At 49.9% G+C, this 24,145-nt stretch overlaps 1 long non-coding RNA gene across 1 annotated transcript in view; it reads left to right on the top strand.

The window, feature by feature from the left end:
- Positions 1 to 7,665, top strand: part of LOC114014190 (uncharacterized) — a 261,955-nt gene extending 254,290 nt beyond the window's left edge. The window contains exons 5-7 of the long non-coding RNA XR_003557607.2: positions 2,163 to 2,266; positions 2,472 to 2,647; positions 3,942 to 7,665. This is a non-coding gene — a long non-coding RNA (uncharacterized LOC114014190). The remainder of the gene's footprint in view (positions 1 to 2,162; positions 2,267 to 2,471; positions 2,648 to 3,941) is intronic.
- The last annotated feature ends 16,480 nt before the right edge of the window (positions 7,666 to 24,145 follow it).

Here is a 24,145-nt window from a genome sequence, read left to right on the forward strand (position 1 = left end):
TGGGGAGGACGCTGCCAAGTGTCCCAGCCTCTCAGCAGGGGGGGTCCCACCCCACACAGGCAACAGAGGGGTCCCCCAGAATCTGCTCTGCGTGCTCAGGGAGATTCACCCGAATAGTCAAGGTGGAAATTTCAAGCAGTTTGGCTAAATTTCTTTGAGCTTCCATTTAGATGGTGTTACTTGGAATTAAAGTAATTTTAAATTAAAGTTTTAAAAAAGTTCTAAAAAATCAAGTTAGTCCACCTTAATTCTAAACAAAAGTGTCTACAAAGGTATTTAATGCAATTTGACTAATCCATTTAAATGTTAATTCAGATTATTTTCCCGATATCCTTGTGCGCACAGGCCCTCATTAACTTCAGCAGAACTTGGCAATGGACCAAGCCCCGGAGAGGCCGTGCAGCCCGACCCGCGGGGCTGACTTAAGCAATGGAAGTCGTTTGCTGCCACCAGTGTTTAGCATTTATATTTGGCTGAGTTTGAGTTTATTTGTTCACCTGTTTCACAAGGCAAAGCAGCACAGTGAAACTCCCCACCTCAGAGCTGTGTCATACAGCGAGAAGGACCGAGCTGCTCCAAGGCACTCACAGCAGCTTGCAGAGCACCCAGGTTTGCTGCTTCACCTTCTGCACACATCGCACCCAAGGGTGGCACCAGCCCCAAGGCATCCCCCTGCCCTGGGGTGTGCCCCAGGGCTTGCACCAAAGAGCCCAGCACACAGGCTTGGGTCTGTGCTGAAAGGAGGGCTCCGAAGTCCTGCCCCCCCAAAGGACCGGGATGTGCCAGGGCTCTGGATACCCCCTACCACGGCAGGGAGTCAGCAGGACCCGCGGTGCAGGGGTGGTGGCTCTGCCTCTGCTGTCCCAAGGATAACCAGAGGGTTACCATCTGTGTCAGCTGAGCACCACAACTACTTAAAATAAATCCTGGCTGCAATGCAGAATTGCAATATTTTCCCTTCTGTCTTAGAAAGGGGGTAGGATCAAGTAGCTACAGAGAGCGGTCTGCCAAGCGTGCAGCAGTAAGCTATTATTTCTTCCAATTAAAAACCATATTAACATTTGTAGAATATTGTCATTGAGTCTGTAACATTCTCTGCTAGATACGCTTTATGTGTGAATGAGAATGTAACAGTCCTTTGCAGACAGATGGAAAATCACTTTTCTTTCTCATCTACCCTGTTCAGAGATGTGGGAACAATAAAAGCTATAAGCCCCTTAGAAAACCCACCTTTGTAAATCCTATACATGCCACCGGTGGGTCCAAGCCCAGCTGTCCATGGAGTGTCCGTCCCCCAGCACAGAGGTGGAGGACAGAGGGGGCTTTCTCCCTAACCAGAAAATCCCTGCCGAGAGTTTTGCAGTCTGTGACCGTAAGTCATATGTACATCTCTGTCCTTTAGCAGGAGAGGGACGTTTGTGCTCTCCCACGCACGCCATTTGCTTCATCATGTCTAAAGATAAATTGCTGATGACCTTACTTAGGAAGCGATGAAACAGTGGCCCTGTCTGCATGAATCCCCATCTCGCCACGCACTTTCAGACCTGACCTGGCCTCAGAGCAGAGGCGGTTCCCCGGTGGTGGCAGGGAGGTCCAAGTGCCACCACCACATGTCCCTCCCACCCAGGACAGCACCCAGTGCTGCCCAACGCATAGGCTGCTCCAGCTGAAATTTTTGCACCTCAGCTGAAGTGACCCAGCTGCGACTTTCATTACTGAAGCCCGAGGACGTGAGTCAGAGGGAACTCAGCAGGCATCGCGTTTTTCACGGACCAGGCACCAGGTGAGGGCACAGGCTGCCCACGGGGGAGATGCTGGCTCCCCGCAGGGCTCTGCCCATCACAGCCCCTGTGAGGCACGCAGCACCCGAGCCTGTCCCACCCCACCGTACGGCTACAGCTCCCTTACGTAGGGAGAACACTGCTTAAGGCATGGAAGAGCTCATTGCCTTTGCAACCTGCGTATTTTTTTCCCTTGAATGCTCTGCTTGCTTCTGTTTGACATTATTAATCAGAGGACCATATGGCTCTGCTCAGTGGCTGCGATCCCTTTGGTGTCCCTCTATACGGCATGTGACATAAGAATACTAATTATTTAAATTTGATAAACTTGTTAATAAAGGACCAGTAAATTTAGTTGTGCTTGATTTAACCCTTCCTTAGATATCTTTCTTCAAGGAGGCTGAGCATGGCCAAGGGGGAGAGGAGCCTCCCTGCTCCGCCAACTGGTTTCAATGGCCAAAGGAGAAGCTGGGGCTGGAGAAGAGGTAGGATTTTAAAATATTCCTGTACTTTGGCTAAGTGTGCAAGGGCTGTCCCAGGCCTGACAGCAATCCCTCTTGGCCGGCTCTACAAAAGGGAATGCAAGGTGTCTGAAGTGGCACAGGTCTGTCCCCCCCCCGGAAGGACAATGGTTGTGTTGGGCATGGAGGACCGTCCTGGTGCTCACCCCCTGCCCGCTTCCACTTGCAGAACCCCAAGAGGAGGAGACCGACGTACAGAGGAGCCTTTGCTGCTGCCAGCACCCCAAGCAGGAGGGCTGCAGCTCAGCCCACCGGTGGCCATGCTCGGTGGCAGCTGCACCGACACCACCGAGGGGCAATGCCAGCCCAGCGCGGGGCTCCCTTTGCTGCCAGGAATTTGCACAGGTGAGAAGGGGGGACGGGCAGCCCCAGGCACTTGATTGCAATGGGGAAATGAGAGCTGCTGCCCTGCCGTGCGAGGCCTCGGCTGTTGCGGACAGTGCAGCTCCAGCTGTGGGTCTCGGTGCCCGAGCTCTGCTCACCCGTGCTGCAGCGGCTCAGCCTGCCCACCCTCCCTAGCAGAGCTGGGGGGCTCAGCCTGTTTCTCCCCCTTGCAGCTCTCCCTCTGCCGGGAGGCTGGGTCACGCTGAGGTTAGTTACAGTGAAGCCACCCAACTGTGCCACTCCGAGGGGGACCAGACTGTGGCTGCAAGTGCTGTGAATGGTTCACTGGAAATGGTTCGGGGAGGGTAGGGGGGAAATGCCAATTTATTTCTTTCATTGTGGTTGGAAGAAGCTGGCACTGCCTGCCCTGATCCTGTGAACCCATCCGTCACTGCCATTCAGTCTGAAGTTTTCTGAGCATCACTGAGAATGAACTCGCAATATGTTTTCTCCGAACAGTGCAAATGAGCCTGACAAATGGGACTCGTCACAGACTTTTCCTTCAAGGTGCTTAATTAATATTATCAAGTCTATGGGTGGGAGTCAGATTTGTCCCTGCTGATATGCCGGGGTGTGGGAAGGCTGTGATTCACACCTCCTCAGCTTTTGCTCTATGTAAGTTTGGTGCACCCTGGCTATCACCAAATGAGTTGTAACCAACTATTCCAGCCTAATGCACAAACCCATGAACTTCGAGGGCTAAAGCTGTAGTCACGAGTGTTTTCTGTCATCACCCTCAATATCATTCCCAGAAAAAAATGGAAGCGGTCACATCAAGAGAGCCTTTGCCTCTCTGTCCTTGGACTTGCCAAGCCCTTACAGCTTAAGAGATAACTAAATGTTGCACTGGTTTTCTGTAAAGTGTAAATGACCCTCATTTCCACAACCTCCTTCCTCTTAATTGCTTCATTCTTTTCCAGCCTCTCAGCCTGTTAAACCCAATGGGTTTGCTCTGTACATCACAAGCTGTTCCTGTTCTTGAAAAGATACAGTTAAATGTCTTCTGCTGCTTTTGTATTGGAAATTTATGCAAAATTTATAAACAAAAAAGTCCAGAGCAGAAATCTCACTTTTTTCTTCTAAAAATATTCAGAACAGGACTTGTGGAACATCAGGAATAATGATTTAATCCAGCTAGATTTCAACAGCAAGGAGAAAAAAAGAACCTCTTGAGAACGGCATATTGAGAAATGACTACATTAAATATAAAAAAGAGTGTGTAAAACTTCCTAACTTATTAAATTTCCTGCCACAGATCTATTAAACGGGATGTAATGAAGCCACTGAATCCTCACAACTTCCTTGCAAACCCCTCCTCTCAAATGAAGCCACCGGGAAGGTGTCCGCTGCTGTCCCCGTGTCCCCATGGTGGCTGGGGCTGGTGGCCGGAGGAGGGTGAGGACCGGGTGAGTTTCCAAGCAGGGATGCAGGCAGCAGGTAAAGGTGACCCACACACAGGGTATCGCTGTGAAGCCACCCCGGCCAGCCACGGAGCAGCTACGCTGCCCTGAGGGGAGACACGCGGGACGCTGTTCCGGACGAGGAATGCGCTTAGACACCAGCTCCGCTTTTGGGCCAGCACACAGGACTGGACCAGCACACAGGACTGGGCCAGCACACCAGCCCACCAGGGAGCAATGAGCCTCCTCCACGGTGCTGCTGCCAGCGTTAAGGCACTAACTGCCCTGCTGTCACGGCGGGGCTTTGGCGCACGGTGTCAATACCCACTCTGCGGAGTGAGGGCTCCAGCCTCTGTGACCCCAGCATCTCCTCTCCCCGCACCGAACCCCACCTGCTTCTCCAGCCCCTGAAGCTCTTTGCAGTGTTCAGGGTTTCTCACCTGCCTTGCTACAGGCTGCGTTTCAGCAAAGGATGGATGCCTTGGCATTAGTCAGAGCCCCTTACCAATGTCCGTGACACCAGATTAACTTATGGCAGAGAAGGGGAGCCCAGCTAGTGATATCATTCCAACCAAGAGGAAAGCCTGGAAAACTGGAGCACTAGGAAAACTTACTAATCTGCTTTGGTTTGGTTTTTAAATTTTCTTGGCTTTTTACAGTCTTTGTGGTGATTAGTACGTATTTCTGAACCCGACCAGGCTGTGCCGCACCACACATCCCTAGAAACACTCTGCTGGCACCTTGGTGTTAGTTATCGGTAAGAAATGTGCAGGGACATCGCTCCTTGATGCTCTGGGCTTCACTGCAAGGACCCCCAGGAGAGAGTTTCCCTGGAAGAGGCTGCAAGGGCCAGGCTGGGAGCTGAAATCAAATGCCTCCAGAGCTGGAGCATCACCAGGGAGCCGGGCCAAGAGCCGTCCTGCACAGTGCAGCCCCTGCCGCTGTTTGCCATCCTTCTGCAGAGCAGGCTGCCTTGTCAACATTCCTGGCAGGTGCCGGGTTATTTATAGCCAGTTCGTTTTCATTTTCCTCATAGCAGGGATGAGATCCGACACAGAGATTTCACTCCTGGGGGAATCTGTCTCATTTCCACCACGGGAGAGCTCAGCACCTCCTGCAAATGAATGACTTACTGAGACATGAGCCCACAGAAGCGGCACAGGGACACGCTTCTTATCGAGGATTCATGTCATTTCAGTGCCTGCTACTCCTCCCTGGTTTGTGCTGCTGTGCACACAGTGTTCCAGCTGTGCCAGATGTAGTGGTGGCACAGCCACTCTCGTCCCTTCAACCACTCGGGATGTGCTGCTGCCAGATGCTGACCAAATGTGTTGCTCTGTGAGCATCTTGCATGCCCACCCAGAAAATGGCTTGGTGAGGATTTGGAGGTTGTTTTCATGTTTTTAGTGGCTCCCATGAGGCAACCCAGACTGGGGCACCGAGCGCCTCAAGCCATCTGGCTTCCGGGCAGATTTGCTGCCCTGGCCCAAGCATTGCTCAAAGCCAGGCACCGGTGCAGGGGCAGGCAGCCAGGGAAGGAAAGAAGCTTTCAGCTGCCCCTGCTTCCCTCTACCACAGAGCCCTACGTGTGCCTCACAGGGGTTTGCTTCCCTCATCCTTTGGCCAGGGCACAAAGACTCTGAAGGCCAGCAAAGTGAAATGACAGGTATGTTTGTCCCAGCTGCAAGGGAATGTAATGGAAAAGTTCAGTTGGAAGAGACCTACAAGGATCATCTAACCCAGCTGCCTGGCAGTGCTAGGTGATGCTAAGGTGATGCTCTTAGAAAACGTGACCCAGACCAGCCATGCTCCAGCACTGCAAAGTGATGCTTTTTAAGAAGGAACCCATGTTTCTGCTGCCCGGCCCTTGCTGGCACTGGGTGGCACTTGGCACCGGTGTGAAAGGCAACACGCCAGGTGAGGACGGCGAGTGGGAGCTGCCAGCTCAGCAGTGAGGTGATGGCTGTCTCTGGCCACAGAGATGTCCTTGAGGCCATTCCTCCCTGTTAGCAAGAAAAGAGCAGAAAAAAACCTCGCACCAACACAAACCATGTTTAAAACTAGGACTTCTTTAAAGACAAAGATCCACTGTGCACTTGCAATTTATGAATTGCTGTTTATATCTAATGTTACCTTAAGTGCTCTATCTGCTATATTTAGCTCACACGACGACTGGAAGATGCCCCACAACAGCAGCACCCAATTCAAACCCACAGCGTTTCCAGGACTGCACACGCACTCCCACGGCACGTGCTCACTGGGAGCTGGGCACAAACCCGGCAGCATGAAGCCAGGCCCCCAAACCTGGGCGCCCCCGTGCCCTGTGCATGGTGGTGTCACGAGAGGGCTCGGGGCCACGGGCACACCAAAATACTCTCCAGCACAAATCACCTGCGGGGATGATTTCTCTGCCGCTCACCAGGCAGAGTTGGTGCTGCCCAAGCCCTGGGGGGGGCACAGTGCCCTACACCCTCACCAGTACCTCAGTCATTCAGCTCCTCTACAATTACTATTAATGTGTTAATTAAAATGCATTATTTACCTAAAATATACCAGTAATGGCTTATTAATTATATATAATATCTCTCAATGGCTAATTACTTTATACCGTGTCCAAAGTGGTGAAGGTGTTTTTCAAATATTAAAAAGTCTGATTCCTGATTTTATCCCAGTGGCCTTGGAGGTTTTGAAAGTCTAATGCCAATATAGGTAAAACATGCAGAAATAGGAGTGGGGCTCCAGAAAAGCGAGTTAAATCCTTTGTAACTAGAAGACTCTGCAAAATGAAATGCCAGTGATCGATTAGGTACGCTTTGAAATGTTGCAATTTTGCAACATCAGAGAGAGGTGAAACCCCACAGTCCCCATCTGCCTTCCCTGCCTCTGACCCCCAAGTGATCATGACCAAAAAACACATGCCATGGGCCCGATCCTGCCCAGACTCTGTGCAGGCAGATGCCCGGGCATGGGCAGAGCTGGCTGCAGGAACCATGGCTGTGTCAGGCACCAGCACAGCCCAGTGTATCTTATGTAGACCAGTGGTCACAGGCTTGTGCCCTGCTGAAGATGTCACCTTCCCGCAGCCACTCAAGGGATGTCTTGAGCAGAGAGCCTCAGACTTCAGCGATCTTCATCTGGAACCTGAGCAGTGCCATGAACAGATCCCGCCTGGGAAATACAGGAGGATTTGGGAGTTGCAGGATTTTTTTCCTTTACAGCAGAGTATTACTTGAGGCCAGTTTTTATACACGCGAAGATTCAGACAGGCACCTAATGGAGTTTTCAGCACTGCCTGACTCGCATTGATTTCACGCCTATCTACACCTTTCAGGGCTTAAACACACAGAAGAATCTGGCCGGAGGATCTCTGTTGCAGCATATTTTGGCAGGACTTTCACTCAAGATGTCGGGCCAAATCCTCAGCTAACATAAATCACTGACACAAGTGGAACTATGCTGATTTGCACCAGTCACAGACGTTAAATTAAAATTTAATTGAAAACTTAAGCTGTCATTAATTTTCAATGAATGGCTTTTGCAAGAATGCAGCCAGATCTCCACCAGTTCAGTCTCCTGTGTGGCCGCCTCTAACAAAGGAATAAAGAAATGCTTATTACAGCAGCCATGTCTGATGTATTCTGATCCTCTTTCTTTACCTTTCCCTTCAGTACTGTCTGCCAGCACAGTCTGTGTGATCCTTTTTATCAGGAGATCAGTTATTTCCATGCAAATCTCATTAGTTATCGTCACCCTCTCCTCCAGTGTAATTGACTTTCTGGGACTTTGGCTATATCATGGCTTCCCCAGCTCCAGCTTCTATTATGTTGCATCTTCTATTAAGTGTTGCCCTAGAAATGAAAGTAAAAAGCAAGAATTTACAAGATAGGGTGTGTGTATGTCTGCATGCGTGCATATGCCTGTATATGCAGGGACATACACACAAATATTTATGTATATACCAGCATATTTGCTTTACCAGTATAACAAACTGGTTTTGACCATGGACAAGGGATTCCCACATACTGCTTGTAGCATGTAAATATTTCACTTGGATTTCTTTTGGAAATAGCTTGCAGTTCAGAAGAAATCCTGTCTACAAGTAACATAACAGCCACACCTGCTTGTCAAGATGACTCACTGTGTAAATCAGGTTATGTGTCTGGGACTCACAGTATCAGCACAAGGTACTTTTCTTCCATAGATATAGGATTGCCCAACTTTTAAAATAAAAAGCAATCACACCATATAAGATACCCCACACCAAACAATGGCAGAATATGGAGGATCATTATTAATTGGTTTTGATTTAAACCAGCTGCCAAGCATGAGGGGAGGGCTGAGGGCTTTAGTGCCAGCAGCAGCACTTGGGGAGCAGGGGCTGGTCTTGGGAGCAGTGGAGCTTGGCTGGACTCTAAGCTGATTTGGCCAGCAAAAAAGTAAGTTCAAAAGCTTTTAAAGAAAGATTTACCTTGAATCTTTATCTGTGCTGAAAGTATGAAGAAACTTTTCTGTGGTTCTTAAGTCTTAGAAAATTGTTTCATCTGTGTCTATGCCTCTTCTGCATTTCTGGGCTAAGAATATGTTAGGGAGCCGGTTTGCTAGCAGGAGCGTTCATGGAAACAGGTTATTTTATGAGCGAGGATGATCTGCAAGCGGTTGCACATGTGGGTAACTTCACCCAGTCTCACAGAATTACTCTTCTGAGTAATTTACTTGCACAAGTAAGAAAATGCAGTTGTAAGGGATAGGCTCATCCCAAAGAGAAAAGGCATGTGTTGCAAAATAGTACTGGTTCCAATGTAAAGCTTGAAGAGTGAGCAGTTAAGTAACGGCATACAAGTTATGGAAAAGGCTCAGACCTTGAGATAATTTTTTTTTAAAAAAGCGTTAGAGGGAAGCACTGGCCGCTGGCAGGCAGCCTCTGAAGAGAAAACTTCAGGCTTCAGGTTATCTGCTGCCAGCCACCCCTGCTCCACTCGGCAGCACCGCCCTCCCAGCAGCATCCCAGTTCCTGGTACCCAGCTCCTGCCACCCCGCTACAGCAAAGCTATCTGGAGCATGAAGTACCAGGGAGTGTAGAATGATTGATGTAATGAGTGATCTAATTTCCTGATCGGTTAATCCCAAATTAAAATCCTTGTGGTAAGATTTAGGTCTTTGCGTAGCATGAAGCCGTAGCTTAAAGAAGGGCCCTTCTTATAATGAAGTGACTCCCATTAGCGGGGGACGGCAGCGCGCAGTATCCCTCATTAAGCAGTACCACTGCTCCTGCAAATGAAGAAAAATCCTTTAGACAGGGTGTAATCGGGCATGGAGAGGAGACACACAGCAAAGGCGCCAAAGTTAACATGACTTCAGAGAGATACAATCCCATGCAGCAGCAGCAGCAGTGCGCTGAAACTGTGCTGATGAGGCTTTAAAATAACACAGAGATAAATTCATGCTGAAATTTTCATAGATGGGAAGTATGTCTCACCCCCAAAGTCTGTGTAGGACTAACTTAATGTTAGTATAAGCTTCAGAGAAAGATAGATGTTGGGAGGCAGAGGTCATGGGGAAGAGCTCGGAGATACAAACTGTGAGGATAATTGAAGGAGGAGGAGGGGAAGCCAACAGCCGGCTCCAATGTGATGCTGTGGGCACAGGAGGTGTTTGCACTGGTCCTGCTGAGGTGGGCTGGGTGGATGGAGGGGAGGAATTGGCAGGGATGTCCCCAGCCCGCTAACGGGAGGGCCTTAGGATTCGAGGGATATGGGGAAATGAGGTTCCCCTATTTTATCAGCTTGTAAAATGTGCTGAATTGTTTAGTTATCAATGTGTTGGTTCCTCTGGAATGGCTTTCCAACAGCTGCATTTACAAATAGCAGGCCTGGTCTCTGTTGTACGGTTTTGTTAGGTGTTGGCCCAGGAAGGCAGATTTTCAAGATGCTCTAGAGATGGTGCAGTGGTGGGGAGCCAGAGGAGGGGCTGTGGTTAGCAGGAAGCCAGCAACACCCTGTTAGAGGGTCATTGTCCGCTGAGAGCCCAGCCTAAACCCGTCCTGTGTGCTGGTCCGGTGAAGTTTTCCAATGTGCAATGTGTGAGAGCGGACCCTCTGCACCAGCAGCTGCCCGTGGGGTGCTCTGGCGGTGGGTGAGATGGGGAGGCTTTTCCAGCGGGTTTGTTTTCAATTCCACCCTCGGCCGTTTAAAGCTATCAAGCAAACAAACTAGCACCTGCAGCCAAGTATTAATTCTGCAGCTTAGCTGTGAACTTCAGACACTTGTCTTGTGACTTCCACTAGGAAAATGCCGGAGGGAGAGTAACCTTTTGCAAGTGTGGGTTGTCTCAAAACACGACTCTGCTTCCTCTTTTACCCTTCAGGCGTGTCCTGCAGCACGGTACCTGCTGCTTTCCATCACCTGGGGCTGGACCGCTCTGGGCAAGGAGCTGCTCAGCAGATCCTGGCAATGGGGCCCAAAGGTGGCCTCAGACACTGAATCTAATTGTTCGTAAAAGGGGGTTTCTGTCAACAACATGAGTGGTGTGGTTTGGGGGATGAAGGTGCAGTCGCAGCAGCCACTGGCGTTGCCTCTGCCCTGGACTTTGCCAGGGGAGATGGGGCATCCCAAGGGCTTGGGGAGATAACACAAAAGTTCTGGATAATTAGAAAGTGTGTGAGAATTGAAAATTACACTAGGGCAACCTCTCTGCTTGTTCTCTTTAATATTAGAATTGCTTGAAGTGAATCATTTATAATGAGACTTCTCCTGTTGCCGAATTTTAGGTATCTTTGACGAAATTTGCTGTAGATTGTGCCTGGGCTGCTGTAGTGGTGTGTTCATTTCCAGCAGGAATGGCTTGTCTAATTGTATGGTGATTTGAATCTCACCCTTCCCCACACAGACATCTCTCTCTCTCTTTGTCTTCACTCCTGTTCCCACACCCCTTTGTCCTCATCTGCTCCCAAGCTCTGCTTGTCCCTGGCCAAGTGCTCCTTTCTCGACTGCTCATCAGAAACACCCATTTGAGATGTTCTGCTCTCCAGTACACCACAGTGATTTTTTTCTAAAGGCTTCTGTGTGTGATGTTTACTGCTCTTAGCATAGAGGAGGCATCGTGGCCTAGCTGATAGACTGAGGGGTTCAGCTCTGGGCCCTGGAGGTCCCTTCTTGGCCTTTCAGAACAGGTTTGTTACAAGCAAGGTCTGTAATAAGTTCAGACTCACTCTGGCTGTGTCTATACTGGGGAAATGTGGAAATGCAGAAAAAAAGCACAGCCTGCAGGCTTTGTTTCCTTGACGAGGGGAAGTGTCTGCAGGCAGGTGCTTCTCTCTGGCTTGCCCTGCACCCGGTGTCAGTGGGGCTGAGCCACCAGGGACTGTGTCACCTTGATTCATACTAAATGCAGAGTAATCAAACATGATAACGGCCTTAGAAAGTGCCATGTCACGTATTGCTTAAAACACATTTCCTTTGGATTCATTTTCACGCACTGACAAGATTGGGTCATTGAACTGGCCGCAGCAGTTTGCAGCCAGGAGGTGCCGTGCATGGCCAGCTCCTTCCAGGCTGCTCCGCTTCTCCCTCAGCGGCAGCACCAACTCCAGGTCCGCAGCCACCGGCCCTGGGTGCACGAAGCCCCAGTCGCTGCCCGCTGCGGCCGCCCGAGTGCTCCTGCCTTCCCGCTCACGCTGCCTCCGCCAGGCAATCTGTTTTCTGCTGGTGCCCACTCCAGAAGGCAGCTTGAGGATCTTCATCATCAGAGACAAACTCTGTGCTGAAGTACATCAGAGAGAGATAAAATGCCGTTGTCTCTCCCTTTGATCATCTTAAAGGGACTGAACTCTATTTATAAACTGTCACTCACTTCCCTGTGCTGCTTGAGAAATTCTGATGAAATGCCTGGAGATGCTACCAGAGGGATGATGAATGTGGGATGCCAATGGCTTGGCTGCTTTTAATGCAGGGATGAATTAGGACCTAGTAAATGAATGCCTATTTCTAAAGTAAAAGAAGAGAAGAATAGGGAATGGGGAAACATCTGCATGCTCTGCAGAGTGCTATGAGCATCAGCTACTGGTGTTCAGGGCAGCCTGGGAGCTTGGTCTGGACCAGCAGTTCCTTGCACAGCTGCTGTGTGCGAGAAGTCACTTCACACCGTAAGAACTTCAGGGCAAGGACAGGCTCTAAGACATCACATTACATAGACAAGAGAGTCGGGATCCCAGCTAACAACCTCCCAAGAGCACAGAGGGAATGTGGGGCAGAGGCAGGTACAGATCACAGCATTTCAGAGTCTGTGCAGCTTCCTAAGACGTCGCTGTCCTCCGTTCTCCTTCTGGTGATCTGCCGTACACAAGCTCAGCCCAAAAGCCCTCTGTGCCACCGTGTTCAGGCTTTCTTCTCCCCTCTGATTCACGGAGGCATTTCAGCTGTATTTCTAGGCATTTGACTGTCAGGTTTAATAAACAGATTAAACAAACAGGCATGTGCCAACCACCCTTAAAGCCTCTCGCTTGCTCAAACAGTTAGCAGATTTGAATATTGGGTGATGAATTTAAGTGAAGCATTTCTGCTGATGTATTGCGCACGGTTGCCCGTGCTGTAGCTCAGCTGGAGGAGGAGGCGCAGCACAGGGAGCGTGAGGGCTTCTGCAGCCGTGACCGGTGCTCTCGGATGTTTTGCCCTTTGCGGGCAGATCGTGCAGCTCAGTTCCTCCGTCTCGTCGGCTGCAGTCTATAATACTGATCTGCAGGGACCCCCAGTGATGGAGCCCCATCCTCCACAAAGACTCGGACTGGTTTTACTGGTGTGTGGGAGGCTGTGGGAAACACTGTGTCCCCATTACAGCTCCACTGCATGCCTCTCTGAGGTGAGGGTTGGTATTTGGGGAAGGGATTTGGGGTCATAGTTGAAGCTAGCAGGGAATCAGTATTCCAGGATTCTGTATAAATAGCTCAGGGATTTCACCCGAAGGTGGTGAAGCCCATGTAGCTCATTCTGCATAACCTGAGCTATTTAAAAGGCAGCAAACACGAGTCCTGTGAGATCAAGATGGGTGGTCGAGTCCACTGGCAAAGTGGACTGAGGAGGGAGGTGACTGGGAGAAGTGGGTCAGGGTGGGGTAAGATCCCATCTGCTCTAACACAGAACTTAACGTGCCGTCTCCCCATGAGGGTTGCAGCTTGTTTACTTTTCAGTAGAAACAAGCCTTAAATTTCATGTTTATCTTTTGCAGTACATTCATAAATTGTAATCTGAGATTTCCTCTGAATAATTTATAGAAAGCACAAATTGCATTAAGCAGTAATCACCTATGTGCTAGGAAATGGCATAAGGAACAGGATACCGAGTTTAACCAAGGCCACGGTTACAGAAGCTGCATTTCAGAGCCCACCGGAGCCTTCCTGGGTGCTGTACACATGGATTTCTGGCCAAAGGCAAGTTATCACTCCTGACATGCCAGTGAAAGGTGGACAAAAGCTCCTGGAATTCAATTTGCCTGGAGATTTAATTTGGTAAAAGAAGTGACCAAAACCACAAGTACAAAAGTTGTGATGCTCTCGGAGCACTGCTTGCTTGGGAGTCTCTCTTTAGCTCTGTCAAGAGCAGACAAGTTTGCAATAACCCACCCAGCAATACGAACAATAACAGCTCTCCTGGGTTTGTTTGATGGCTCCTAAACTCTCAGTCCTTACACCCCTCTCCTACTGCTTGTAGTGTGGCTGATGCTAAAGCATCTCCCAATCCCCTGCTGCCCCACAGCCTGTTCAGTGTCACGTACAGGTTGCCACTGCCCACCGTGGACTGGTGAGGTGGCACACGAAGCCCTGTGCAGCTGGAGGCTATGGGGAAGGGTCTGTCCCTTGCCTGCGGCCACACGCTGCAACATTTGCTCGGCATCTCGGGAAAGCCCATGGAGCAGCGAGGGGATGGGCTGGGGGTGATGGCTGTGTGCTGCTTTGCAAAATATTTGACTCTGCTCTGACTTATCCTGCTGTCAGCCCTTTGAGGGGAGGCAGCGTTCCTTCCTCCCCTGGGGCAGGCACTGCTGGTGTGCTGGGATGGTGATTTCTTGCTCTGCCCCATCCTGCCATGTACAGCACAGTGAGCACCCAGCAGAGCATCCTGGCTTCTACAAACTGCCTTCACCACTTCCAAAGCAGGCTTCAAGCCCCAGCCTGTTCAGTATGCTTCTCTTGTGTGAACCCATTTATAGGCAAAATATCACTATCCCAGAGTGCAGCTGCAATAACTTTTCTAGCATTTCCTTGGGAGCCACATTTACTTAGCAAGCTTAGAAAATACCCTGTCAGGCTGAGCTAGAAGTGCAGCTTTTCCTTCAGACCGAAGATTTCAGCAGTCCTCAGAACAAACATGAAGAAACCCAAATCCAATGGCTTTCAGGCTAAAGTCCATTCTGTGTTTCTCATTGCCTCAGCACAGTCTGGTTATTCACTGCAGCTTGTCAGGAGCAGCAGTGGTGTGGATGGATTGTACCGTGCAGTCAAGGGCACCGGTTTCCAGCTTGAAAACAGTGTTAAATTGGAAAAGATTTTCCTAATTCAATAATTTTAGGCAGAGGTTGATTAAACAGTCTGGAGAGACAAAGAAAAACAGCAAACAAAATAGGCAGGGATTAGGGCATTTATTTATTTATTTGTATTCCTTCTGCTCTGGGAGGTGGTCAGCTGTTCTTTAACAAGCCCTAGCAGATGTGTCCAGCTAATTCCTAAAAGCCTGCACTGGATCCCACAGCTCCCCAGCACGTCAATCCATGTGTAGTGAAGGGACGAGGTGCCAGAGGGCTCGCACTGGCCGTGAAAGCTGCAGGGCTGGCAGAGGGACCCCTACCCCCCCCCCCCCCTCCCCAGCCCAGCGCAGGCATTGCCCAGGCGCAGAGATGCTGCCAGTCAATGCTCATTAGCAAGGAGATTGTTATTGCCCTCTCGACGCCAAATTCTTGCCCAAACAATCCAGTTATATTTAAATTGCTTTAAAACCATTAGGGATAATCAATTCACATTAAAGATCTGCAATTCTCAGCAATCAATTTGCTTGTCTGTCTGCAAAGTTTTCCTGGTTTGAGGAAGTTTCCCTTAGCCGGCGGGTGGTTCATTAGGTGAAAAGGGTTGGGGTCACTGGTCCCGGGTCAGGGGCTCCTCACCTGCTGGGTGAGCCCTGGGGAGCTGCCAGAGGGTGGGTGATGGCGGTGACCGCTGCTTGGCCAAAAAGAGAGGAAAAAAAAAACAGGGGAGGATGGCAGTCGGAGGAGAAGCTGTTGTTCTCTGTATGTTTGCAAGAGGAAAAGCTGGGAGAACTGATTTATCCATCCAGCAGGTAGGGATATGAGGAAAAAAATTCAAATTTATCAAAAAGTTAAATATTCATAGGACATTATTCATTAAGATTCATCTTGCCAAGTGGGTGAAATGAGGCAAGGGAAGAAATTACCTTGCTTGAGAGTGTCAAAGTGATTATGTGATTAAATTGCAATTTATAATTTCTCCTTCAAAAATGTTACTCCTTGATTTGTGTTTCTGCCCCCTCTCTCTTTCTTGAAGTCTCCCATTATGTGTGTATTACCAGTAAATGCACAGGGCTTGTCTGACAGAAGAGCCTGCAGATGTTTCTGCGCGCACTTGTGCAGAGCCAGCAGCCCCGCTCCCGGCGCGTGTCCTCTGCCGACGCTTCCCGTGATTTGCTTTTCCTCGAGGTTCCGTGTGCATCTCCGGACCAGCCTCCCCCGCCCCCACAGATCCATGGCTCCGTTCACCCATTTCACGCGCTCTCGTCCCTGCAGCTGTGGGATGGAACAAGCCCTCAGTTCTCAGACCGTAGCACAGCATAATCCATCCTCACGCTGGGGATTTGGTGCAGAAACCCGGTGGCTTGGTGCTTGCTTCTGTAATCCACCCCCGTGGCGGGGGGGGCTGCAGCTCAGCCCCTTCCATATGCACAAACCTTGCTCCTTCGGCACAGGCCAGACATGCTCAGCACAGGCAGCAAAAGCAGGGAAAAAACTTGTTCTAATATTTCATTCTCGTCTAAAGAACTCAGCCTCTTGTTGCTGTGCCTAATCTAGAAAGGAGAGCTATTTCTTTTTTGCTGCCCAATAAAGATTTAGTGGCGTATGTTGGCTGTTTGAAAAAATACAATATTAATTCATGGCTCGTTTATGAACAGCACAAGGCTTGCACAGGTTAATTAGTTGAGGCAGGCTTTTCTTCAAGTGAATGAGCAGGCATAGGGTTTATAGCTCTGTCACCCAGTTTATTTGTTCACTTTCTGTTTTATTTTAAAATACACTTACACAACAATAAATAAAATCAACCATGATGAGGCTTGTCTGCAGCAGACATTTAAGCCCTGCCACAGTGGCAATCCACAGAACAGTTATCAGCCCCACAGGAGCTGGTGTCTCCTGAGCGGTGGGAGAGATGCCTGGGGGGATGGGAGCTGTGCCCAGCGGCAGCCGAGAAGGATGGGGAACGGGGGAATGGATGTGAGAAAGGAGTGGGCGGTGTGGGTTGCAGAGACACAGCAAAACACATGGGCTGCTGCTCGCAGGGAGAGAAACCCTCATCCCTGAGCCGCCTCTGCGGGCTCTGCCCAGTGCCGCTGAGGCTGGTTAATCTGTGCTAACAGCCACCCTTCTCTGATCAAACATTATTAGTGGCTAGATGGGCCGCTTTGCTCGGAGGAGATGATAAAAGAGTTAACCTTGGCTATTAAGCCAAGCATTCAGCTCGCGATGAAATTAAACACTCCACCACTCATAGGGCAAACACCCGAGTGAGGGCTAGAGCACCACAGGGAAGGAGCTGCAGGGAGGAGGAGGTCGGAGGGAGTTGGAGGGGCTCAGCAAGCTTGATCCCCGTGGATGCTGCAGGGCTTGGAGTAGCTGCGTCCCTAAAAGAAACCGAGATGAGAAGGGGTATAAAATACCAAAAATATTTCCAATGAGATGTGAGGTTTCTGAAAGCCTGCAAATCTCACAGACAATGGCTGCTCCCAAATCAGCCACCACAACAGAATACGCGTGGGCCAGACGCTGCCTTTCCTCGGCGCGGGGCTATGAGCCACCTCTGCAGCAGAGGCTGGGCCAGCGTGCAGGTTGTGTCAGACCAGGCACGGGGCGCAGCAGACCGCAGAAAGAGCAGAAGGCCCTGCTGTGGGCAGGCAGTGCTACACCTGCCTGCGGCGGAGCCCAGGGCAGCTGCCTGCTTGTGGGATGCCGACCCAGGCCTCGGAGGGGAAGGGATGGGATGGGATGGGCTGGACCAGCATCTCTGCGAGAGCAGCTTGCTGTCGAGAAGAGCATTGCTCTCACAGCACCGTTTCCCTGGTTAATAGCGTTATTCTTGTAATTGCTGTTACTTTAATCATTATACTGAGTCCCAAGAGCATCCCCCATTCATTGCCAAGCCATTGAACTGCCAAGGCACTGGCAGAGGAATGGCTTTTTCTGAAGGAGTCCGTGTCCTAATCAAAACACATGTGCCACTGACCTTTTTCCATCACTGTTGTAAGAGTATTCCCTGCCAAACTAAATGCTCATGTCTTGGGTTGGAAGAATGACAGCATGATCTTAAAATGCACAGGCTGGTCTCCTGCACCCGGGATAAAGATAAGGACCAAGGGCAGAGCGCTGGAAAGGAGGAGTGACTCCAGCAGTGCCGGGGAGGCTGGCAGCGTGTGTAGTGAGGCATCTTCTTGGCAGTCACAGAAGTGTTGGGTTTTCTGTTGCATTTCTCCTTCTCTCACCTTTCCTCCTGCGCACAGAGGGTGCAGTGAGCTGTGGCGTGGGGAAGAGGGTTGAGGAGCAGCCTGGGCTGGGGATGTCTGGGGTCAATGCCCTGCAGTCATTCTGGGGACAGCGTGTAACTTGTTTACTCCTTCCTTCCCCTTCTCTTATGCCTGAAACGAAGGCATAGCAGAAAGGGCAGGTAACAGAGAGAGGGAGAGGAATAGCCTGATGTATCGCTGGATCTGAAAGCAGAATGCTCCTCAAGTCTCCAGCATGGGAAGCCAACAAGTATATCTAATAAAACACAGGTCTGGACATATAAAGTTAGAGGTAGAACACTGGAAAGACACTGAGCTCAAGGAAAAGTCAGCCTGATTTAACTGCTTTAAATCAGTTTACTTGGTTGTTTCTGCTTCACTTGCAAGACATCGTTATAATTACTTGGCATCGGCAAGCCATTACTCAGAGGTTCTGGGCCAGGGTAGCAGAAGACATGATTGTCTCATAAACCTAATGAGCCATACTGATGACTGCAGGATAAGGACTGAGCTATAAACAGCCCATATTCTTTATTTGTCTAGTTGTTAGATCTGTATTTGCAGCCCAGACCTGACAGTGAGTTATGCAGGCGTGCTGTGTGCTGTTACGTTGCTTCTTGCACAAAGTACAGTCAAGCATTTGCACCCCCTTCCCTTGCAACCACAATCAATAATGGATGGAACGTGAACTTGGACCCTGCTTTGAATGCTGCCTCCGTCTACGAAGATGCTGGTGGGAAGTACAGCCCAGTGCAGTTGTGAGCTAATGGCAGCAGCAGTTTAGAAGTGACACCACTGCTGAAGCCTTCTGCCCACAGAAGGTCCATCATGGTCAGTACAGGGTGATTCTGCCAGCCTCTGCCTGCTAAAGGAGAAAGTGGTGGTGCTGGTGGGAGAAAGTGCATGTCCCTGGTTTGGAATTCCATGCCTGCTTCCAGGATAGGAATAAATCAGTCAAGAATTGGAATTAGTTCAATTCTTAAAATCGTCCAGCTTAGCTTGTCTGAAGAACACGTGCCCCAATTCCGCAGCAGGGCTTTGGCATCGAACCGGTTCATCCCTCTCACACAGCAGGACAGCTGCCGGGTTAGGGCTGCCTGGTGCACAGGATGCCCAGTGCTCCCAGTTAAACTAATCCAGTGGTCAGCTTATAACGCTCTCCTAACAAGAGAGAAGCATCCAAATTTTCTACCAACTACTTCCATCCTTCCCGCTGCACTCTGCCCAGATCTCCTGCGTGCATCAACGTCTTCACCTGGAGACATCCAGCCCTGCCAGCAGCTCCATCCCAGGGTGACACCCCCCCCCTCCTCCAACCCTCGGGGGCCTGGGCAGGGCAGGTTTGCTCGGTGCCAGGCAAAGCTCCTGCCTGGCCTTGGTGTTGCTGACACCTCACACAAGCAGAGCTGAGAGCCTCCTCCCGCTTTGGCCACGTTTCATAAACCTCCTCAGCTCCAAACCTTCAGGCATCAGCTCCGCGCTGGTCAGGGGTGTCGTGCCATCGGTCATCCCACGCGACTGCTCGGAGAAATTGATTTTCTGAGATCAAACGCACAGTGCACCTGTGTGTGTGAAGCCCAAATTAACCCGTTCCCTGCCAGCTCCCCTGCTTTTCCCCCAAAGGCTCCGTGCGCCCCGAGCAATGGGAACAGTGGGGAATGAATGGCACACGGCAGCTCTCATGCAAAACCAGAACAGATGCATTTTTCATTCTGCATCCAGCACATTTCAGCCTCTCTGCCCTGAAGGAGGCATGCTACATTTGGTGTTGCTGGAAATCATTTTTTTTTCTTTTTTTAAGCTAACTAAACTGAAAGGCATTAACTCTTCTCTGCTAGGCCTGTGCAGACGCAGGAAATTGGCAAAAGCATCTCTTGGTACTGAAATAGCATTCATTAGCCACAGAGTCTTCTTCCCCAAAAACATTCAAAAAACCCCTGTTTCTGTAGCAGTGGTTTAGCTCGGAGGCAGGAGCAGTGCAGCAAGGCTCCTCTACTCGGGCACCAGGAGCAGGATGATGCCCTCGGCCCCAGGGACCCACACACCTCCCAGGGTCAGTTTGCTGGCATCTTCACAGGTGGCTCCTGTGAAGCTGAATTCATCTGTCACCCTCAGATTCCCACCTCTGCAGCACACAGAACTCCCAGTCCTCCCTAACACTCCAGCTCCTCGCAAGTGGGAGGTATTTTTCTGTAGAGTTTTTGCCAATCGTCTACTCAAGTGCTTTTTTTTTTCTTGTTTTGGTTTTTTTTCTTCCTGAAATCAAGCAAAAAAGACTTCTGGAAATGCTGTGTATCTTCTCTCTGTGCCACACTGGCTGACCACCTTGAACTCTGAGGGACCCGTGGCATGACTTTGTCCTTCTTGCACGGTCCAGGAATGATGCTGGTGAACAGCAAAGCGTGCCAGAGCTGAGCTGCGGCAGGGCAGGGCCAGCTCAACTCATCCCTGCACCACAGCATTTCCAGCTGGGAAATGGCTCTACTGTTCCTGCTCTTCCCACAGCTCTTTTTTAATTGAGAATGACAGAACTGTCTTACTCTGCATTTTATACCTTCAAATGAACGACCTTTGATGTTGTGTTGATTAATTATTTGTGCAACGGGAGTGTTTGCTGCCCCAGATAGTAACGGGGGCACTCAGGGGGTGTGGGGGTCCCTTTGCCCAGGGGACTCAGCAGTCCTTGATGCAGACAGGAGCTGGGGCAGCCTGGCACATCGTTCCTTACCGAACCCCGGGGATTGGTGGTGCCGAGAGGAACAGCATCAGTTCAGATGCTCGAGGGACACGAACCAGCTGTAAAGTGCTGAGCTCAGCCCGGCCGGTGGTGCGGGGCTCATCCTCACCTGGTCCCCAGGGACGTGCTCAGAAATGCTAGTTGCACAAAACAGTTGAAATGAGGCAGTAGGAAATTAAATATGCTTATTAGAGCTAAATATAGCAGCTCTGTTCTTTGGTGATACATGTGAAAAGCCCCTTGTACCAGAAAAATACTGTGGGCCTCTGCCAGAAAACAGATGCAAGAAACCTTTCGCATCCTTGCTGGGGGAGCTGCTGGTGCTGCCTCTGAACCTCGGAGATCCTATTTTTAGCAGCGGATCAATGTAGGCTTTTCTGCCCATGAAGGAAAAGGCAGGCTGTCCAGCCAGTGTTGGCAGGTGTGAAGAAGCCTGCGTTAAATATTAATTCCTGTTAGACAAAGAGCCATTTAGTCTCTGTCACTCGGGCAGCGCAGATGGAGAGCCCGTGCAGGCTCTGGAGGCCGGCGGCAAGGGCGGTGGTCTCGGTGCAGGGGGCACCTTGCTGACCTGGCAGCTGTCAGGCACTGCTGTCTCTGAGGAGTCCCCCCTCCTCAAGCGAGCAGTAAGCTGAATGCTTCGTTGAGTCACACTGGTGATGGGTCCGTGGATTAGGTGACAGGTTGGTGGAAATGGTGTATTCCTGGGCAGGGCGTTGGGTATGAGTCCGTGGTTGGAGGAGCTCAGTCCAAAGCATTTTGCAAGTTGCTATTTATTAACCTTGGCAATGCCCTTGCTCCTGCAGTCTTGGCCAATACCACCATCCTTGTTCTTGGTGTGGGGAAACTGAGGTAGACAGGGATGATGCATCTCTTTTGTGCCCTCCAAAGAATAGCAGAGCCGATGTTATCTTAGCTACCAATCCAGTCCTTTAGTACTCATTGCTGCTGAAAACTTGTGTCGTTCAGACAAGCTACAAAGCTGCTCCTTTCCCAGTAGCTGCTTTCCTTCAGATGTGCTTTGATTCCCATTTCTGCCGGAGGGAGAGGGAGCTGAAGCATTGGCAGAGAAAAACCAGCTCCATTCCCCTGGGCAGAAGGTGCAATGCTGCACCCCTGTGGGAACTGGGAGCCTTGGACATCAAACCTGGGATCTCTGGGTAGATGCATCTGAGCTTTCTGTGATCTACAGCATCCCCAACTATGTCTGTGTGTGGCCCGGGCACCGAAAGAGGGGGAGAAAAGGGGGTCCTGGGCAGGCATTACATGAGACTTCTTTCTCAAAGCCTAGAAGTGGTAATGATGCGATTCCCTGTGACAAAAAAAGCAGACAGCTGAGTCTTTTTCAGCTTGCAGGGATTCTGGAGTTGGTTTTGTAGATAACAAGCAGTCAAGTATTGTCACTTCTTGCAGGCAGCTTAATCCTCTAAACTTGAAATGTTTCATCTGGAAGTAGGTATATTTGATCATACAAGGGGGGGGGGAAATTAAATAGGAGCCCCATGCAAATAGGAAATTATGCAAATCACCTTATATATTAAACTGATAAAGTTTGTGGTTGCTATTTCAACTCATGTTGCCTGAATACAAATTCTAAAGTAATCTGCTAAATGTGAGCAAGCCTGATATGCATGATAATATCAGGCCGGTTCCCTTCGTGCCCCCGTGCTGCAGGGCTGAGCATTGCTCTCTGCACGAGCGTTTGGCTTTTGGCAGCAGCTGCCACCGAGGTTTATTGAGTAGCCTCCGTGTCCCAAACATCCTTTCTTCTTGCGGAGCACATTGTCATTTTGGAGACCATGAAGCCAAGCCTGGAAAACAACTTCTTTCATCCAAGAAAACAGAAACAGTGAAGCCATCGATGCCAGCAGCTCCCCATTTGGATTTCTTCCTTTCCCCCCCCCCCTCTAGCCCTGGGCTGATAGGCAGCATGGAGTGCCTGCAAGCTCCTTCCACGGGGCTGCAGCCATAGCCACTCTCATGCTCCAGGCACCAAACGATGTCTGGACAGTAGAGTATTCAACCAGTGCCTGCTTTGTGCCGGCAAAGGGCTCTGAATCCTTCCTTGGGTGCCAGGGACAGGCTAGTGGGCAGCAGGACACAGCAAGCCGCCCACAGAGCCTCCAAATGCTGGCAGGATGCAGCACTCGGAGCTCTCTGGTCGCCTTAGGGCAGCAAGTGGCCTGTCCTCTCCATGGAAGATAACACACAGGGAGCATCACTTCCAAAAATAATCACCCACAAGCGATATGAAGGATCTTGACCAGAGAGCACAGCTACTTCCCTCTGTGCTGGGTGGAGCAGAAATCTCCATTAGCCACTGTTAGCTCAGTTCCAACCAGTATTATACATACCATCAGAATATCATATATCCTTTTGGACATCTTCCTTAACTGTCCCCCTCTCTGCCAGTGACAGGAGAGATGTTCAGCACCACTGGGGGAGAGTTTGCATGCTGCTTCGTAGGGACAGTTGGATGCTTCAGCAGGAGCCCTTAGATACACTTGTGTTGGCTTTATGGAAATTTGTCCTCTGAGCTCCCTTTTGTACTGGTGGGGTTTCAGGAAGATCTTTCAGATGGCTGCAGCAGAGCTGCCAGCGTAATTCTGCATGCACACTAGCAAACCCAGGGACTTTCAGCACTGAATTAGCAAAGACTTTGAGATGCTGGCAGGTTGGCCTGGAATTAATCGGGGTGGCCACACAAGTGTCCTCTCGTTATTAAACTGAATGAGTCATTTTTTCAATAAACTATTATATGTGCTAGAGAAAGGATTTCCTGGGTAATAAAACCCCAGCTGTATTTTCTCAGCAGATGTAATAAAATGAGAACTTGACCAAGTTCTGGAGCAGCATCCAAGACGCAATTCATCACCCATGAAGAAGTTCGAGCTCCCTGGTGCACGGCACTGTTTGATGCTGTAGTTGCTTCCCCACGAACCAGTGATTTCCTGAACCATGTAAGAGGGCTCAAGCCTGACTCCTCTCCTGCAGCTTTAATGCTACCGTGACTTTGCTGAAGTGCAGGGTAATTTATGCTTTCCGGGAAAAGAATATGCATTTAATGAGAGAGTTTAAAACCTTACAGCTACCAGATTGAAACAGCCACCCCATGTCTTCCCCAGGTGTTTCTCACAGCTACCTGTAATGCATTAGCCTGTTCCCTGCGGTGTTCATATTTAAACAAAGACTTGCCCTTGCGTTCCATCTCCTGCACTGACATCTTGCTGGAGCCATCCTGCTGCACCTCTGCTCCTCCATCTGTAGAAGGAAAGTCATCTTCACCCATCACTGTATTAATTTTTTATGCTCTAAATCTGAAGAGTAAGAAATATTCTTGAATATCTGGCCCTGCTGCTTCCTTCTGCCTTTGTGCTATTAAACATGCTAGAGAAGAAATATCAGCCTTGGGGTTTACTGCTGCCCAGATCTGTTGTGGATTGGTTTGTTTTCAGATATTTTCCACATACACACACCCATTGCCATTGTGAAAATGGCAAGTGCCTGAGAGAGGAAAACTAAATATGCTCTTGGTGTTTGACTCTACTGTTTA

The sequence above is a fragment of the Falco peregrinus genome, chromosome 16 (genome assembly GCF_023634155.1).
Source record: "Falco peregrinus isolate bFalPer1 chromosome 16, bFalPer1.pri, whole genome shotgun sequence".
Classification (NCBI taxonomy): Eukaryota; Metazoa; Chordata; class Aves; order Falconiformes; family Falconidae; genus Falco; species Falco peregrinus.